Here is a 21,770-nt window from a genome sequence, read left to right as displayed (position 1 = left end):
TAAAAGCCAACCAAGAACCCGAAATGCACCTCTGAACCGCAGCACAACTTGCTGTCCAGAAATTACAGCCGCTATGTAAGCGTTTCCTTGCGTCGTTTGCAAGGCTAATGACCATTGGGGCTCAAACCACCGACCATAACCTCTTACCAATGTCCTAAGAAAGGGTTTGAACCATGGCTAAGGGCCCTAGGCCAACCACAATCCAACCCACACCCGAAACCAACCGGAAAGTCCACCCGAGAGGCACCCTTGCGTGCGTGGGGTATATTGCTTCCTTTGCTGTCCCGTGTCGTTCCAGTGGCCATTTGATTGACCATGACACGATATAGACATCAAGAGGTATGGTATGAACCATGGCTATGGGCCCGGGGCCAACCAAGATTCACACCACACCACAAAAATCGAACTACACTTGCTGTAAAAATGAAGGGCCGAAGGGGAGGGGCTGTTCTTGTTTCTTTTGATTTAAAAACCAATTCCACCATGGACCAAGCCTCAAAAAAGCAACTTGGTCACGTCTTACACATGATAGGGAAGTGTTCCAACCATGGCTATAGGCCCCTAGGGCAGCCAAGATCAAGAACTTTCTCCCTTGACAGCAGCCATAAAAATCGAGACTCAAAGGGACACATTTGGGGTGATGCTGTCACATGCGAGTTTCCAGTGTGTGTGGGACTGAACGAAGGGACCAACATGGTCCTAACATGTCCTAGTACATGTCTAGATACAGCCTTAGGAGCCTAGGGTCGAGCCAACCACCTGTACTCACAAAAACAAGCAAACCGTGAGGTAGCCAAGAAGAGGGCCGAAAATCTGTGCATGTTTTATTCGAAAATTCTGTCATGTATTTCGGTTTTTGGGTATAAAATCATGATCATGTAATGTTTAAAAATCATATTATGACTCGATTGAAGAGCAAGGGAAAATATACACATGCCTGGAAATTTTCGTTTGAAAAGAAAACAAACGAGGCGACGACACGGCGCGGCGGAGACGGAGTGTTCTTCTTTTGTTTCTAGTTTTTCTCTCTTATTTCCTCTCTAGCTTCTCACGATTTTTCTCTCTAATTTGCTTTTAATTTCGGTGATATGGTGAGGGAGAGAAGTCTAGGAATTAAATGGGAGGTTGCAAGATAAAAAGGAAGAGGAGCATCTTGCTATCTTTTGAGTTGAGAGATAAGGGAAGTTGCTATGATATCAAGGGATTTGAGAGATATTTTGAGGGGTGCATTGGCCGATTACCTAGTCTAGGAGCAAGGGAGAATTAGCTTAATTAATAATTATTGGGGGAATTAAAAAGGTGAGGGATTTATCTCCCAAAAATATGGATAAGGAGAGAATCAAGTGAAGGGTTGCCAATTATTTTTAATCTAGCAAAAGAGGGGCCGATTTTTCCAATAAAAATGAAGGCAATGATATTGCTTAATTAATATTTGTTGGTGATTAAAGTGGAGGAATTATATTACAAAGAAGGGATAAGGAAAGATATAAAAATTGGTGAGTTGTCAAAAAATCAAATCTTATAAAATGAAGTGGCCGATTTTATCTAGTCAAAAGAGTTAGGAAAATAGCATAATTAATATTTATTGAAGATTTAAAGTTGAATGATTTATTCTACTAAGGAGGGATAAGGTAAGGTGATCAAAATTGTGAGTTGGCAATTTAATTAAATCCCTAAAAGATGATGGCCGAAAATTTGAGATAATGGGAGGGAAAAATATTGCTTAAATATTGTATTTTAATTCTTTAGAGTTTTATCTACTCATTAAATATTTTAGTGAATTAATAAATTAATTATGGCATACTATTATATTGCATTCATGGCTAAATCTTTAAATTAAATTGCTAACATGTTAAGTTGAAATTTCTTAATTAATATAAGTTTAGATTAACTTATCTCAATTGGTCACATATTTTATTTTAGGCTTTTAATTAAATTATTGGACATAAAGAATTTATTTACTACTTATCTCAAGTTAATTAAATAAATTATTAAACATTCTTTTATACTAAAATAACTTATTATTTATCTTAAATAAATTCTAGGAATGTTTTCTTAATATTAAATTTTATCTCTTTACTTTAACTCCAGTCCGGCCTCACTTATTTAACTGAAAAAGCTAATAATTAAACTACTGCATTAAAATAATTAAATTTAAAGAAAAGAAATTTAATACTCATGCAATGAAAATCATTTTAATTTAAATACTAGGAATTATGCATGGCTTATACGTAGTCTAATTTACGGATTCTACAATCTTTCCCCCCTTAAAGAAATTTCGTCCTCGAAATTAGCACTCACCGAATAGTTCCGGATACCGACTCCTCATCTCTGGCTCAGACTCCCATGTATCTTCCTCCTCTGAATGGTTAAGCCACTTGACTTTAACTCGCTTAACCAGCTTGTTTCGAAGCTTCTTCTCCTGTCTGTCTAGGATCTGCACTGGTCTCTCCTCATAAGACGATTTCGGAGTAAGCTGCAACGGCTCAAAGTTCAGGACATGCAAAGGATTTGCCATATACTTACTTAGCATAGAGACGTGGAACACATTGTGTACTCCGGCCAGATTCGACGGAAGAGCAACACGATAAGCTAGCGTCCCAACTCTGTCGAGGATCTCAAACGGTCCAATGAATCTCGGACTGAGCTTCCCTTTCTTCCCGAATCGCATGACACCCTTCATAGGTGCCACTTTCACAAAGACATGGTCGCCCACGGCGAACTCTAAATCTCTCCTCCGCTGGTCCGCATAACTCTTCTGTCGACTCTGAGCAGTACTCATCCTGTCACGGATCTGGGCTACTACATTGATAGTCTGCTGAATAATCTCTGGACCCAACTCTGCTCTCTCCCCTACTTCATCCCAAGGAATACGAGATCTACACTTGCGGCCATACAGTGCTTCATACGGAGCCATACCTATAGACGACTGAAAACTGTTGTTATAGGTGAACTCCACTAATGGCAAGTTCGACTCCCAACTCCCTGAGAAATCAATAACACAAGCACGGAGGAGGTCCTCCAAAATATGAATAACTCGATCTGACTGTCCATCTGTCTGAGGGTGGAAAGCTGTGGTAAATATCAACTTCGTACCCATAGTCGAATGCAAACTCTTCCAAAATGAGGAAGTGAATCTGGGGTCTCTGTCAGACACGATAGAAACAGGAATACCATGTAGTCGGACTATCCCCCGGATATACAACTCTACATACTGAATCATGGTGAAAGTCGTCTTGATAGGCAAGCAGTGCGCTGATTTGGTAAGACGATCAACAATCACCCAGATAGCATTTGATCCTCTTACTGACTTCGGCAAACCGGTAACAAAATCCATGGTAACATTCTCCCACTTCCACTCGGGAATAGGAAGAGGCTTGAGCAACCCTGCTGGTCTCTGATGCTCCGCCTTTACTAACTGACAAGTCAGACACTCTGATATCCTTCTTCATTCCTGGCCACCAGTACAACAACTGCAGGTCTTTGTACGTCTTCGTACTCCCTGGATGAATAGAGTACGGCGACATATGGGCCTCTGATAGAATATATGCTCGGATAGAATCACTGCTAGGGACCCATATCCTGTCCCAGTATCTCACAATACCATCACTAACTGAATAAAAGACACTGCCCTTGGCCTCATCTCTCTGCTTCCACTTTGCCAACTGCTCATCTGCTGGCTGACCCCTGCGAATCCGGTCACTGAGAGAAGACTAGATTGTCAAGGTGGATAGACGGGGAACTCTACCTTGAGGATATGCCTCTAGATCAAACCTCTGCATCTCAGACTGAAGAGGTCTCTGAATCGTCAGATGGGCCATCACTGCAACTTTCCTGCTCAATGCATCCGCGACTACATTAACCTTACCCGGGTGGTAGCTAATGTAACAATCATAATCTTTCACAAGCTCCAACCATCGCCTTTGACGCATATTCAGCTCTTTCTGCGTAAAGAAGTACTTGAGGCTCTTGTGGTCGGTAAAGATCTGGCACTTCTCTCCATACAAATAATGCCTCCAGATCTTCAAAGCAAAAACAACGGCTGCCAACTCTAGATCATGGGTAGGGTAATTCTTCTCATGAGTCTTCAACTGACGAGAAGCATAGCTATTACCTTCCCATGCTGCATCAATACTGCGCCAAGACCGAGCTTCGAAGCATCGGTATATAGAACAAACTCACCAGGCCCTGATGGCATGGCCAAAACTGGTGCTGAGATAAGAGCTTGCTTCAAAGTATCGAAGATCTTCTGGCACTCATCGCTCCACACAAATTTCACTTTCTTCTTGGTCAATGCTGTGAATGGAACTGCGATGGAAGAAAATCCCTGAATGAACTTCCGATAATATCCTGCTAAGTCAAGAAAACTGCGAATCTCATATGCATTCTGTGGCACAACCCAATCTCTGACTGCTGCAACTTTCGTTGGGTCTACCTCAATGCCACTGCTAGAAACAATGTGGCCTAAGAACGCCACTTTCTCCAACCAGAATTCGCACTTACTGAACTTTGCGAACAATCTGTGCTTCTGCAATGTCTGCAACACTGTGGTCAGATGTCTGCCGTGATCCTCCTGATTCTTCGAGTAGACGAGAATGTCGTGTATGAACACTATCACAAACTGATCAAGATACGGCTCAAATACGCGATTTATGAGATCCATGAAGATCGCTGGCGCATTCGTCACCCGAACGACATCACAAGGAACTCGTAGTGGCCATAACGAGTCCTAAAAGCAGTCTTGGAAACATCAGCGTCTTTCACCCTCAACTGGTGATAACCGGAACTCTAATCAATCTTGGAGAATACTGAAGCTCCCTGCAACTGGTCAAATAGAACTTCAATCCTCGGAAGTGGGTATTTATTCTTCACTGTAACCCTGTTCAACTCCCGGTAATCGATGCAAAGTCTCACAGAGCCATCCTTCTTCTTCACAAAAAAAACTGGCGTGCCACATGGTGAAAAGCTCGGGCGAATGAACTCCTTGTCAAGAAGTTCTTGAATCTGCTTCTTCAGCTCTGCCATCTCGGTCGGCGCTAGTCGGTACGGTGCTTTTGAGATCGGCACCGTACCTGGCATAAGTTCAATAGAAAACTCCACCTCTTGCTCATGTGGCATACCAGAGACGTCTTCCAGAAATACGTCTAGAAAATCTCTGACAACTGGGACATCTGAGGCTGACTGACTGGGTGTCTCGGGGACAGATATAAAAGTTGCTAAAAACGCTCGACACCCTCTATGCATGAGATTCCTAGCCTGGACATAAGGAATAATGTGCGGTAAGGGAAAGTACCTGTCCGGCTCAAATAAGAACTGTGTCATCCCAGGCGGTTGGACTAGAACAGATCTCCGCTGGAAGTCTATCAACACTCTGTTCCGCAACAGCCAATCCATGCCTAATATGATGTCAAACTCTGGCATCGACAATACGATCAGATCAGCATAAACGAGGTTGCCATGAAGCTCAAGATCTATGTCTCGGATCACATTGGTAGCTGTCATCTCCTCTCCCGAAAGCAGTACTACTGAATAGGCTACATCTAGCCCAATGGTCTTAACTTCGAGAAAATTAGCGAAGACCTCTGAAATAAATGAGTGGGTAGCCCCTAAATCTATCAAGGCTTTTGTAGCTGAGCCAGCTATGAAAATTCTCCCTGAAAGGTTAGAACACTATGCTGAACCCAATAATCACAAGAGCTAAGCTTATAGACATGAATGGGCCAAAGTTCTTCTAACTTAAATTCCCAAAAAATTAATATTGAGTAGAGCATGCAACCCTATCGCAATTCTAGGTTCAAAATCTCGACCCAAAACATTAAATCCCAAATATAAATTTAAAGCTTAAAGGTACCTGTCATAAGCATGGTATCGGGGTTCGTCTCCGCCGCATGAAGAGCAAATACCCTGCCTTGGGTAGGCAGGTTCCTCCGAGGGCACTGCGATAGCACGTGGTCTGGGCTACCGCACTTGTAACACTTCTCGGAGCCATACATACATACTCCAGGATGGCGGCGTGAGCATTTAGGACATATCGGATGCTCCATAGGCTTAGGGACTGCGAGTCCCCGCTGCTGCTGCTGCTGCTGGCCCTTGTTCCTGGGTGGGCTGTGGAAAGGCCTCTTATTCTGCTGCTGATGCTGCTGAGGAGGAGGGCGGTGCGGTACCTGGACTGGGCGCTTGCCCTGACGGTCTCTCTCGATATCCCACTGATCCTGCTCTGCGGCTAGAGCTCTGGAGACAGCGACCTCATAAGTAGTAGGGTCAGATACCCTAACATCACGGCGCAAGATCGGCCGTAGACCCAACAAGAAATGCATCAACTTGGCTTTAGCATCATTCGCGATCAGGGGCACAAAATGACAACCCCTCTCAAACTTACGGATGAACTCCGTAACAGTCAAATCTCCTTGCCTCAGACTCATGAATTCCGTGGTCAACCTAGTGCGCACTTCCTCAGTAAAATACTTGGAGTAGAATACCTCCTTAAAGCGTGCCCAACTCAGTGTAGCCAAGTTCACGGCTACTGATGCTCCTTCCCACCATAAGTGGGCATCTCCTCCGAATAAGTAGGTGGCACAACGAACTCTGTCTGCATCTCCAAGCTCCATAAACTCGAAGATAACCTTGAGAGACTTGATCCAGCCCTCGACAATCATGGGGTCCGTCGTCCCTGAAAACTCCTTAGGACGCATCTTCATAAATCTCTCGTAAATAGCTTTGGCCCCTGTCGGCCTAGCTGCCACCGCGGCATTGTTCCCCGCAAACTGTGCGAAGAACCGGTTCATCCCAGCTAGCATCTGGGCATTCATATCAGGTGGAGGGGGTAGAGGTCCGTGCCTCTCTTGCCTCTGATCCTCCCGGTCCTCAAGACGAGGCTCGTCGTCTCTCACTCGCTCAACAAGACGTCTAGGAGGCATACTGATCCATACATATAACCCATACGTAAACAACATGCATAATTCCATAATTTATTTAAATGTAAATAAATACTGAACAATGAAAATCTGAACATAAAAATACTTCAAGAGAACATGCAGTTAAAATTATTCCGGCTTTAAATAAAATGCATGAATGTAAAACTTACAGACCGAAGACGTGACTTCGTGAGCTTCTCGAGGTCAGTAGCAGTACAACCCTTTACAAGAACATAGGCTCTGATACCACCTGTAGAGGCCTCTAAATTCGTGTTTGAAGATTTGCAGAAAAATTTAAAATTTTTCTTTTTAAATAATTAAAATGTCTCATTCATAGGATAAACTGATAAATAAAGTTTAATATTCAAAATAGCAGCGGAAGTAAATGTTTCAAAATGACAGCTTAAAATAATTCATTGTAATAAAAATGAGTTTTCGCAAAAAAAATAAATAAACTGATAAATGAGGTCCTCGGGTCCAACTGCTGCCGACTCGAGCTGGCTCACTGGTCCCCGCCCTCGATTCCGACATCATCAGTACCTACAACAATCAAATCTAGTGAGTCTAAAGACTCAGCATGCATATATCGTAAATAAAAAGTAAATAGATAATAATAAAATTGCTTGCAAAGTGAAAATATCATGTCATGAGGAATTATAGTACTTGCATAACTGAATTGTAAATATCTTATCATGGATAATTATAAATACGTGCGTAACTGAACTGGAACTGAACTGAAAGTAGTAAGTGAAATGTTTGCTCCGTAGAGCCCTGTCATAAAATAACGTGTAATAATTTTCTGTTGAGATTATGGTATACGCAAGTGGCCACTGAACTGAACTGAACTGAACTGACTAGTAACTGACGACCGGGTGAAATACTAATCGTTTTATTAGACTAATGCCACAGTATACTGGGTGGTACACAACTGAACTGACCGGTAACTAGCGACCGGGTGAAGTAATAATCCCATGATAGTACAATGGTCACAAGCAATATCACATAAATCTAAAAAATGAATAATTTCTATTTTTATGCACGTAATATAATAAATAACGTAATTAAATGTCCTGTATTAATTTTACCAAACGGTTTGGATCGTTCCCAGGCTCGCTGCGACTTAAATCTAACATGAAAAAAATGCAATTGATTTTTTTCTTGACCAAACTTTGTAATTGAATCAAAAAACGAGACAATTACGCCCAATGACTTGGTATTTAATCATGACTCCGTGCCAACTCGAACCAACACCAAACCAACGTTTAGTCATGATTAAAATACTCTTAAAAATGATGAAATAATGCTCCTAAATTTACAGTACTCGAAATTTAGTGAATGGAGGCCAAAAACGTGAAACGCTCTTTAGAGAGTCACTTTGGCACATTGCACCGTAAATTCTCGTACGACCTCGAAAATGATCCGAATCACAAACGGCCAAAAACATGACCTTCCCAACTCGATGAGGTACTGTCCAGTCCATGGCCATAGGCTAAAAGCCAACCAAGAACCCGAAATGCACCTCTGAACCGCAGCACAACTTGCTGTCCAGAAATTACAGCAGCTATGTAAGCGTTTCCTTGCGTCGTTTGCAAGGCTAATGGCCATTGGGGCTCAAACCACCAACCATAACCTCTTACCAATGTCCTAAGGAATGGTTTGAACCATGGCTAAGGGCCCTAGGCTAATCACAATCCAACCCACACCCGAAACCAACTGAAAAATCCACCCGAGAGGCACCCTTGCGTGCGTGGGGTATATTGCTTCCTTTGCTGTCCCGTGTAGTTCCAATGGCCATTTTATTGACCATGGCACAATCTAGACATCAAGAGGTATGGTATGAACCGTGGCTATGGGCCCGGGGCCAACCAAGATTCACACCACACCACAAAAATAGAACTACACTTGCTGTAAAAATGAAGGGCCGAAGGGGAGGGGCTGTTCTTGTTTCTTTTGATTTAAAAACCTATTCCACCATGGACTAAGCCTCAAAAGGGAAACTGGTTCACGTCTTAGACATGATAGGGAAGTGTTCCAACCATGGCTATAGGCCCCTGGGGCAGCCAAGATCAAGAACTTTCTCCCTTGACAGCAGCCATAAAAATCGAGACTCAAAGGGACACATTTGGGGTGTCGCTGTCACATGCGAGTTTCCAGTGTGTGTGGGACTGAACGAATGGACCAACATGGTCCTAACATGTCCTAGTACATGTCTAGATGTAGCCTTGGGAGTCTAGGGTCGAGCCAACCACATGTACTCACAAAAACAAGCAAACCGTGAGGTAGCCAAGAAGAGGGCCGAAAATCTGTGCATGTTTTATTCGAAAATTCTGTCATGTATTTCGGTTTTTGGCTATAAAATCATGATCATGTAATGTTTAAAAATCATATAATGACTACATTGAAGATCAAGGGAAAATATACACATGCCTGGAAATTTTCGTTTGAAAAGAAAACAAACGAGGCGACGACACGGCGCGGCGGAAACGGAGTGTTCTTCTTTTGTTTCTAGTTTTTCTCTCTTATTTCCTCGCTAGCTTCTCACGATTTTTCTCTCTAATTTGCTCTGAATTTTGGTGATATGGTGAGGGAGAGAAGTCTAGGAATTTAATGGGAGGTTGCAAGATAAAAAGGAAGAGGATCATCTTGCTATCTTTTGAGTTGAGAGATAAGGGAAGTTGCTATGATATCAAGGGATTTGAGAGATATTTTGAGGGGTGCATTGGCCGATTACCTAGTCTAGGAGCAAGGGAGAATTAGCTTAATTAATAATTATTGGGGGAATTAAAAAGGTGAGGGATTTATCTCCCAAAAATATGGATAAGGAGAGAATCAAGTGAAGGGTTGCCAATTATTTTTAATCTAGCAAAGGAGGGGCCGATTTTTCCAATAAAAATGAAGGCAAGGATATTGCTTAATTAATATTTGTTGGTGATTAAAGTGGAGGAATTATATTACAAAGAAGGGATAAGGAAAGATATAAAAATTGGTGAGTTGTCAAAAAATCAAATCTTATAAAATGAAGTGGCCGATTTTATCTAGTCAAAAGTGGTAGGAAAATTGCTTAATTAATATTTATTGAAGATTTAAAGTTGAATGATTTATTCTACAAAGGAGGGATAAGGTAAGGTGATCAAAATTGTGAGTTGGCAATTTAATTAAATCCCTAAAAGATGATGGCCGAAAATTTCAGATAATGGGAGGGAAAAATATTGCTTAAATATTGTATTTTAATTCTTTAGAGTTTTATCTACTCATTAAATATTTTAGTGAATTAATAAATTAATTATGGCATAACATTATATTGCATGCATGGCTAAATCTTTAAATTAAATTGCTAACATGTTAAGTTGAAATTTCTTAATTAATATAAGTCTAGATTAACTTATCTCAATTGGTCACATATTTTATTTTAGGCTTTTAATTAAATTATTGGACATAAAGAATTTATTTACTACTTATCTCAAGTTAATTAAATAAATTTTTAAACATTCTTTTATACTAAAATAACTTATTATTTATCTTAAATAAATTCTAGGAATGTTTTCTTAATATTAAATTTTATCTCTTTACTCCAACTCTAGTCCGGCCTCACTTATTTAACTGAAAAAGCTAATAATTAAACTACTGCATTAAAATAATTAAATTTAAATAAAAGAAATTTAATACTCATGCAATGTAAATCATTTTAATTTAAATACTAGAAATTATGCATGGCTTATACGTAGTCTAATTTACGGATTCTACACAAGATCAGTGTTTAGGAGATGAGGAGAGATCGTAATTAGAGTTGAGACTACGGACTTTGATATATATAGGGTTTTGGACACTTGATGTTTAGTGTTAAACCTTAGTTTTTGATGAATGTATGTTGTACGAGATTATACTTTTATACTGATATGTATATTAGTTGAATTCCATTACATTCCGCATTTTAAAAAAAAAATTAGACCCTGTTTATCTTATTTGATTTAATTAGTCCCAAAGAATGATTAAGAAGATGATTAGCGTACGGGTCCCCACAATGAGAGTGTAAGATGCTGATAAATGACGATGAAACTATTGGTTTTGAGCATACCTCATCAATTTGGTTCAGTTGACAAATTTCAGTTGAGCAGAAGAGCAAAACTGAACCAGTTGACCAGTTGAGCAGAGCCAAATTGAACCAATTGAGCATGCATGAAATGAACCAGTTGATCAGATCAAAACTGAACCAGTTGACCACGAGCAAATCTGATGACCAATTTATGCTCGAGAAAATGTCCAACAAGTCAGAATTGACTGTTTCGATATCAGAAACATTACAAAAAATTCTAAACGGTCATATTCTTGTATCTAATGTATATATCATTGTTGGAGTCTATAAATACAACATCTTGAAGATCAAATACAAGATTTTAAAGGAGATTCAAAGCATGAGAAACCTACATGAAGAAATGAGTTAGAATGAGAGCAAGCCCAATGTGTGATGGTACATTTGAGAGATAAATGCACTGTAAAGAATTAAATCCTCACACACAATCACTCTCACATATACATGAGAGTTGATCTTCAAATTTTAGTTGAATGAGACTTCAAACAAAGACATTAAAGATTGTGTTTGTATTCTCGACATAAGAGACGTTAAATATTATGCGGATTGTAAAGTTGCGGCCTACAATCGAGAGTGTGCTAGGAGTTTCAATTAAGCAATAGATAAGTCCTAAGTTGAAATAGGTTTGTACAAAGAATTGTATAAATCAAAGTCTTCTAGTGGATCCTTTCCAAGGGAAAGAAGAAGTGGCATAGAAGTTGTTAATCTCCGAACATCCATAAAAAAATTCGTGTCTACTTATTTATTGCATTGACTTATCATTTCTATTGAAGCATTTTATTTGTTTTTCGAATATCAAAATATTGCTTATCAAGTGTTTAATAAAATGCTTCAACCAAAATGTTTTTACTCATTCAACTTGCATATTTTTTAAATTCTTTACAAAATATTTAAACGATTTCTACGAAGGATTATTTTGACTCTCTTCCGCTTGGTTTGACAACCAAACTCGATTTAATTCATCGGTATTCAATATTTCAAGAACTGAGCTATTGTAGCTCAACCATTATCCCCCAAATCGATCCTATCAAGTAAAAAATACTTTAGATTTGATACTAATATATGATTTTTGAGTACCCAAACATGTTTAAAATATTGATATAAATGACACATATCTTTTTCGGATGAAAATCGGTATAAAAAATAAAAAAGCTGGTACTAATATATGATATTTTAGTATAAACTCTTTCAGATCTGATACTAATATATGATATTTGAGTAGAAAAACAAGTGTTGACATAATATAGTTGTTCCAAATTTATAATCAAAATTTTATTTTTGGAAAAGTTCTAAAATAATTAGTTCTCAAATATCAGATATTAGTTTCAGATTTTCAATGTTTCTTACCAAATTCAATCCAAAAAAACACATGTGGGATTACGGAGTTTAGAATTTTTTTTGTGTGAATCAGATACGCAAAATATTTTTGGTTTGATAGAGATTGAACACAAATACAATTATGCTGTCTAGGATTTACTCTCCCTTAATTAGGGACACATAATATATGTATATGTACGATATGTGAGACACAATAATTGTAACGTCCCGAAAATTTGAAAGTTCACGTGAACCACATGCATGTAAGTTGTCAAACTTCTTATGTAGTTTATTAAATTGTTTTAATGTATTAAATACATGATTGAGACATAAATATGTAGTTATAATTCTTGCTTTGTTAAAGTTTCATGCATTAGGGTTTTAAGTTGCATTTTGAGCTCGAACGAGTAACGGAGATTGGGGATAATTAGGAAAAATATTTTTATTGAATAAGTGTTTTAAGGGAGAATTTCGAAAATTGGGCCTTGATGGGTATTTTTACTCGTCGGATCATATTTTTAACCGGTACACAAATTTTAGCGAATCAGGAGACTTTTTGAGGGCTCAGACAATATTTTAAAATACGTACCTAAACGAAATATTTTTCGAGAGTGTTTTTGGGCTTGTCGAGATTGTTTTATTTTTTAATGGGCCTAAAACTATTTTAATCCCTTTATTTTTAATTAAGGACCCATTAACATTTATTATTATAACTTAAACTCCTTAATTAAAACCCTAAAACTATTTTCTTCATGGTGGCCCCCCTCCATATTCAACAGCAGCAGCAACATTTTTTCAAAGAAAATACAGCATCCACCTTCAATTTTTCTCTAGGTTTCAAGAAAAGTCCCTTCTCCGCATCTCCGGTGCGTGTTCTTCGCAAGAATCTTCAAGCTTTTGAGCACGAAAACGTTAAGGCACGCCTTGTATCTCTTTTTCTCATCATTCACACCATTTATATGCTGTTGTTTATGTTTTTGCATGAAATTTCGTTGGTCCCTCTTGTAGCATCATTTTTGCAAAGGTTTTGACACGTATATGCGTATATCTTGTGTGCTACTCACGTCTTCATGTATTTGTGCAAGGGGCTGCCAATTTTTATTATTGTTAAGAGGCGTGTATGCTGTGAATTAAGGTGACATGATGCTGGAGTCTAAGGGATGCACGGTTTAGGTGAAGGCCGAAGGTATGCACATAAACGACTAGGGTTTTGAATAGTTTTGGTGAAGGGTATGGTAGGCTCAGTTGAGGGAGGGCTGAACCAGGCCAAGGTGATATCTAGGAGGGTACAACCGAGGTCTAGGGGAGGTCCATATTCAGCTGGCCTCAAGGAGAAGAGAGGTCCCTAGGCTAGAATCCGATCTTGCTTTGAAGGAGGGTTGGGCGTGCATTTGCTTGAGGTTTAGAGTGGTTCACTTGCTTGGGGCTGAGGGCTCAGCTTAGGTTGGTCCAGGAGGGTCCTAAGAGGGCTAGGGAGGGCTGGTCCAAGGCTGATCCTTGAGGGTTAGGTCTAGGGTTGGCAAAACGACGAGTTGGTGCGACTAGGGTTTGAGGAGTACAAGTGCCGATTTTTCCAATAGCTTGTAGGGGTTGTTCGAAGGGTTTAGTGGACTGGTCTAGATGGTTTAAGGGCTGTTAAGACATTATAAGGTGTGGTAAAAAGTTGGCAGAAACTTGGTTAAGTTTTGGATCGATTTGGGTTAAAACAGGGATCCCGATCCAAGTTTTAAAACGAATCGTTTAAGTTATGAAACAGGGTCAAGTTTACGTCTAAGAAATGCTAATAAATATGTTTTGGGATGTTTTAAGGAGTTGGGTAAGCATCAGGTCGAAATTTAGAAGTCCAGGAGTAAAATGATCATTTTGGGTTTTCAGGGGCAAAATGATCATTTTGCACCATTTAGCCCCCGAGTAGAGATTTTAGTCATGGAAGCGTCCTGAGCACAAATTCATCACGTTTGTAAATGTTATGTATCACATATATGATTTTTATGAAATTATGAAAATACATTGCATGCTTGATTTTAAGGAAAATTTACATATATGCATGTTTTTTTTAAGTGATGAATATGATGACATCTTTTTGAAGGAAGAGAGTTGGTTGTGACTAATACAAATACGTTAATACGATGATATGTAAGGCCAAGGCTCAGTGGATGGGTAATATTGTCCCTGATGTCCCTGCCGCTGGGTACCGCGGTTATACGTAGATGGATCTATCGCCTAATACGATGATATGAAAGTCATAACTAATGAACGGAATTCAAACTAACAAAACAAAAACGTATATATTGATATGTTGATATATATTATGAAAATGTTTATTCTTTAACATGTCATGATTATGCATACGATTTTGTAAGTTCATGAAACATATCTTTATTACAGTATTTTTCACTGTTTGTTATGTATATGTATTTGGTGTAACGTTATAGGTGTGTGAGTCTTTAGACTCACTAGGTGTGAAAGATGCAGGTGAGCACGTTGATGTGGGGACTGGAGGTGTTGAAGACTGAGTAGGCTGAGCTGGGCGGTGCACTGGATAACCCGAGGACCTTGCGTTTTTCCATTTAATATGTTTATGATACATGGGTTTAAGCATTTTGGTTAAATGGTTTTGAATCGTGGTTTACGTTGTGGATTTCATTTTAAGATTTAATTGACTGCAATTATTTTTATTCAGAGGTTGGTTGACCTTTTGAAAGTATGTTCAACTTATTCAAATGTTTTTGAGTGTGTGTATCTTCCGCCTTAGCTTTAAAAAAAATGTTTCAGTAGAATTTCAAAATGAGCAGACATTTCAATAATATTCCATTAGTCTTTGATTATTATATATGCAGTAGGGTGGGCATTCAGATTCGGGTTTCGAGTACTCTATCCGACCTGATTGGGTAAAACACGATTGGATCGGGTAATTTTAAAAAATATCGGGTTCAGATTTTAACCTGGACACGACTATTCAAAATCAGATCTGTGTCGAGTAGTATTTTACTATCCGGAAAACCCGATAGGTTACCTGATACAGGTTTTTTTTAAAAAAATTGGGCTTTCAATATTGGGCTTGGGCTGAATGGTAGAGTAGTACAGGAAGAAGGTGCGACTTCGAGCATAATTGTGAACAAAGACGAACGTGGTGGTCAGGAGAAGAAATTACAGCATAATTGTGGAACACTAGTTGAAGAAAACTTGGTTTCTGTGAGGAAACGGAAGCAACGGAGTCAAGAAACATTAAGACCAAATAACAAGTCAATGATCGAAGAAGCCTCCAATAGAAATTTTGAGCATAAAGCAGAAAAGAAAGAAATGTAGCTCTGTGGTTGAGAAAAAGAGATTCAAGAATCTTTTGGAAACTAAGCCTGTGAGCCATTAACAGAGTCATTTTGAGAACTTTCTGTTGTGACTTTGATTGTTGCACTCCCAATAGCATGTTGTCCACAAGTAGTATAATTCGGTGAGTCCGATATCGTATCCACAGGGAAGCTACGGTAATTACAAGTCTACTATAATGTCTTTTTGTTTTGTTTTTGTTTTTGTTTTTCTTTTAATTGTTTGAATATTTAATTGGTAATTTTTAATTGTTCAAATTTTAATTTAAGTAGTTGAGATTAGAGGATCCACTCTTGATATTTTAATAAAGTTAACATTAATGAACATTATTGAAATCCACATAATAAAATGGTTCCAATATATTAAATAATCATATTTATATTATGTTATATACTATTTACTTATAAGTATAAAATATATATCAAAACTTATAAATGTTGTCAAGTATTTATTGTGCTATATATATTTGTAAACACTAAATAGGTTCCCACTTTAAATGGTTGGTAAAACCAAACTAACATTTAAATGGTACCAAGAAATTAATAATATGATATATTGACATATAATAAATCAAGGCATCCACTTTAAATGGTTGGTAAAACCAAATTAACATTTAAATGGTACAAAGAATTTAGTGTAACATATAGCAACAATAAATCAAAACTCCCAATTATAAGTAGGGTATAAAAATGCTTAAAAAAATAAATATAACATAAACAATAAATAATGATTAAATAATATAAAACATAGATTATTACCTTTTAATAACCTTATTATCATACCAAGAGCTTCACCTTTTCATCTCAACCTTGGGAAGTTAGCTACTCATTATTCAAAGTATAAAACTTTGAATATGAAATTAACATGCTAATTATTTTTAAATGATGAAATAAAGGAAAAATAAAGAGAGAAATATTATGAACTCAAAGATTTGTTCATAGAATGAGGGATATCTCAATTCAGTACAATGCACCTCTATTTATAGCCAAATTTGGGGAGACAACCACAAATAAAATCTTATTTTTTACACGTAAGTCTTCATTGGTGTGCCAAGAAATTATATTTTAATACACGTCACTTTTGAAAATCTTCCCATCCAATTTTGCTTCTCCACATAAAATAAAACATGTGGATAATTGAGTTGTTTGAATTGTGGTATTTTATTTTAACCATTTGACCAAGTAGTTTGAGAGATATGGTCAAAATAATAGAGCATGGTAAAACTGTCACTCCTTTGGTAACTTTGTTTGTTGCTTAATTTGATCCCAATTGTGAGAAGATTTTTATCTCATGCTTGTCACCAATATTGTAGATATTATCATCAACTTTCTACAGGTCCAAGAATCATCTTAATCTCATTTGCAACGCCAAGTTTATTCTTGTTTTATCGAACCTGTAAAAAATAGTAAAAACTTGTAATTACACAACAACTTATATTTTATACAATTTATTATAAAACATATAATATTTAAACATTTAATAAAACAAAAACTATATAATTATATTATAAAACATTTAATTAATGTACAATTTTTATGTTTATCAGTTGTAAATGGGATTAAGATGATTCTTGGACGTGTAGAAAGTTGATTATAATATCTACAATATTGTTGACAAGCATGAGATAAAAATCCTCTCAAAATTAGGATCAAATTAAGCAACAAATAAAGTTACCAAAGGAGTGGCAGTTTTATCATGCTCTAGTATTTTGACCATATCTCTCAAACTACTTGGTCAAATGGTTAAAATAAAATACCACAATTCAAACAACTCAATTATCCACATGTTTTATTTTATGTGGAGAAGCAAAATTGGATGGGAAGATTTTCAAAAGTGATGTGCATTAAAATATAATTTCTTGGAACACCAATGAAGACTTATGTGTAAAAAAATAATATTTTATTTGTAGTTGTCTCTCTAAATTTGGCTATAAATAGGGGTGCATTGTAATGTATTGAGATATCCCTCATTCTATGAACAAACCTTTGAGTTCATAATATTTCTCTCTATATTTTTCCTTTATTTCTTCATTTAAATACAATTAGCATGTTAATTTCATATTCAAAGTTTTACACTTTGAATAATGAATAGCTAATTTCCTAAAGTTGAGATGATAAGGTGAAACTCTTGGCATGATAATAAGCTTATTAAAAGGTAAGAATCTATATTTTATATTATTTAATCATTATTTATTGTTTATGTTATATTTATTTCTTTAAGCATTTTTATACCCTACTTATAAGTGGGAGTTTTGATTTATTGTTGCTATATGTTACACTAAATTCTTGGAACAATTTAAATGTTATTTTGGTATTACCAACCATTTAAAGTGGATGCTTTGATTTATTATATATAAATATATTATAATATTAAATTTTTGGAACCATTTAAATGTTAGTTTGGTTTTACCAACCATTTAACTTGGATTCCTTGATTTATTATGTGAATATATCATAGTATTAATTTATTGGCACCATTTAAATGTTTGTTTGGTTTTACCAACCATTTAAAGTGGGAACCTTGATTTAGTGTTTACAAATATATATAGCACAATAAATACTTGACCACATTTATAAGTTTTGGTATATATTATATACTTATAAGATAATAATTTATAACATAATATAAATATGATTATTTAATATATTGGAACCATTTTATTAAGTGGATTTCAATATTGTTCGTTAATGTTAACTTTATTAAAATACCAAGAGTAGATCCTTTAAGCTCAACTACTTAAATTAAAATTTGAACAATTAAACTTTACCCATTAAAGATTCAAACAATTAAAATTAAAAAGAAACAAAAACAAAAACAAAACAAAAAGACATTGTAGTGGACTTGTAATTACCTTAGCTTCCCTGTGGATACGATATCGGACTCACCGAATTATACTACTTGTGGACAACCTGCTCTTGGGAGTTCAACAATCAAAGTGACAACAAGTTTTTGGCGCCGTTGCCGGGGAAGTATAATTTAATTTCAAGTCTATTTAATTTTGTTTATAGTTTATTTTTCTTTATTTGAATTTTTATTGCTTTTGTGTTTTTATTCTTTTGCATTTGCATTTGCATGAGCATTATTTGGTCACGTACACTTAGTGGTCGACTCATTCGAAATAACCCTTTATTTTCACAAAACATGGCGGAAGAACCCATCCAAAAAAATGAAGATGAAATTCAATCTCAACATGATCATGATAGACGAAGAACAATTAATGATCACATGAATCCTACACGTACTAGTGCACCTTCATGTCTAGTTTTTCCCTCTGATGCATCTCATTTCAATTTTAAGCCTGGTATTATCCAACTTTTACCCAACTTTCATGGTTTAGTTTCTGAAAATCCAGACATGCATTTATGAGAGTTTGAAGAAGTGTGCAATACATATAATGATCTAAATTGTAGCATGAACACCATTCGACTTAAGCTTTTTCCTTTTTCTTTAAAAGATAAAGCTAAAACTTGGCTACAAAATCTTAGATCGGGATCCATTCGAACATGGGATGAATTGCAACAACAATTTTGGAAAAAGTTTTTTCCATCTCATAGAACAAATTCTTTGAAAAGGCAAATCATCATTTTCACTCAAAAACAAGGAGAAACTTTTTATCAGTGTTGGGATAGATATAAAGAATTGCTTAATCTTTGTCCACATCATGGTTTTGAAATTTGGAGAGTTGTTTCTCAATTTTATGAAGGCTTAACACCTAAAGATAGGCAAATGGTTGAATTTATGTGTAATGGAACATTTGAAGATAAAGATCCAAATGAGGCAATTGAGTATCTCGATTCATTAGCTGAAAATGCTCAAAATTGGGACACTATAGGTACAATCGAACCATCAAACAAGATTCAATCTCCTACATCTGGTGGAGGTATGTACACTCTCAAAGATGAACATGATCTTCAAGCTAGATTTACCTCTTTGGCAAGAAAAGTTGAGGCACTTGAATTGAAAAAGAATGGTCAATTAAAATCTGTTCAAGAAATTGCATGTCACATCTGTGATACAAGTGATCATTCTACAAAAGATTGTCCCACTTTGCCTTCTTTTAAAGAATGTCTCCATGAACAAGCCAATGTTTTAAACAATCTCAAAAGGCCAAATTTTGAACCATTTTCTCAAAGTTACAATCCAGGTTGGCGAAATCATCCAAATTTTAGTTGGAGGAATGATAATGCTGCACAATTTTCACAACCACATTTCCAAAATCAACAAAATTTTCAAAATTATGCACCTTATGTTCCTCCACCTAAAAGGAATTTGGAAGATATATTGAATTCTTTCATTGCAAAGCAAGAGTCTATCAATACTCAAACTGCTCAAACCATGACAGATTTGAAAGATACTCTTGCTAAATTTGCATCTGCACTTAATGTTCATGAAAAAGGTAAATTTCCTTCACAACCTCTGCCTAATCCCAAGGATCATCATTCACAAACTGGAACTTCTGGAACTCAACCGATGGATCAGGTAAAATCTGTTATTACCCTTCGAAGTGGTAAGGTTGTGGAAAAATCCATTCTTGAACCTTGTGAAGATGATGATAAATCAACTCCAAAGGGTAAAGAAGTGGAACCCATAACTTGCGAAGAGGAGGTTCAACAGACTATGTCACCACCATTCCCTCATGCATTGAAAAATACAAAAAAATAAAATTTGAATTCTGATATATATGATATTTTTAAACAAGTAAAAGTTAATATTCTTTTATTAGATGCAATAAAACAGGTACCATCATATGCCAAATTTTTGAAAGACTTGTGCACTGTGAAAAGAAAATTGAATGTGAAAAAGAAAGCATTTTTAGCCGAACAAGTAAGTGCAATCATTCAAAATAATAATGCTTTGAAATACAAAGACCCTGGTTGACCTACTATTTCTTATATTATATGAGAACGAAAGATTAAAAAAGCCTTGCTTGACCTTGGAGCTAGTGTGAATTTACTTCCATATTCATGTTATCAAGAACTCAATCTAGGCGAGTTAAAACCTACTTCGGTAACACTTTTACTTGCTGATAGATCTGTTAAAGTGCCAAGAGGTATGGTAGAAGACGTGTTGGTCCAAGTTGATAACTTTGTATATCCTGTTGATTTCATAGTTTTAGATACACAACCTATCGAAGCTTGTAATGTAATTCCTGTAATTTTAGGTCGTCCATTTTTAGAAACTTCTAATGCTCTTATAAATTGCAGGAATGGAATAATGAAGTTGTCATTTGGTAACATGACCTTGGAGCTTAATCCGTTTAATCTTTGTAAGCAACCACATGACAAAGGAGATGAAAGTGAAGATGAAAATCTTATTGAAACTCTTGTGGAAGAAAACATTCAAGAAAGGAGTACTCGTGATCAATTAGATATTTGTTCAATTGAAACTGTTAAAGAAAATATTGAAATTGATCTTGATGATTTTATCAGGTATCACTCGTTACCATGATCAGAGAAAGAATTTGATGCAAAATATGAGAACAAAGACGAACCACCCATATTGGAGTTAAAACCCTTGCCAGAAGAATTGAAGTATGCATTTCTTGGAGAAGATGAAACATATTCGGTGGTAATTTCTTCCAAAATAGCAAGTGATGAAGAAGGTAAATTAGTTGATATGCTTAAAAGACATAAAAATGCAATTGGTTGGACTATCTACCCTATTTCTGATAGTAAGTGGGTAAGTTTAACACAAGTAGTTCCGAAAAAATCTGGCATCACAGTGATAAAAAATGAAAAAGGTGAATTGTTAACAAGACGAGTCCCATCTAGTTGGCGGATATGTATTGATTATAGAAAATTAAATGACGCCACTACAAAAGATCATTTTCCATTACCATTTTTGGATCAAATTTTAGAAAGAGTAGCAGGTCATCCATACTACTGTTTTCTTGATGGATATTCAGGTTATTATCAAATTTCTATTGCACTCAAAGATCAAGATAAAACTACATTCACATGTCCTTTTGGAACATTTGCATTTAGAAGGATGCCATTTGGATTATGCAATGCCCCAGCAACATTTCAAAGATGTATGCTAAGCATTTTTTGCGACATGGTTGAAAATTGTTTGGAAATTTTCATGGATGATTTAACTGTCTTTGGGAATACATTTGATAATTG

Source organism: Primulina huaijiensis, chromosome 5 (genome assembly GCF_012295235.1).
Source record: "Primulina huaijiensis isolate GDHJ02 chromosome 5, ASM1229523v2, whole genome shotgun sequence".
Lineage (NCBI taxonomy): Eukaryota > Viridiplantae > Streptophyta > Magnoliopsida > Lamiales > Gesneriaceae > Primulina > Primulina huaijiensis.
This window is presented reverse-complemented; position numbering follows the sequence as displayed.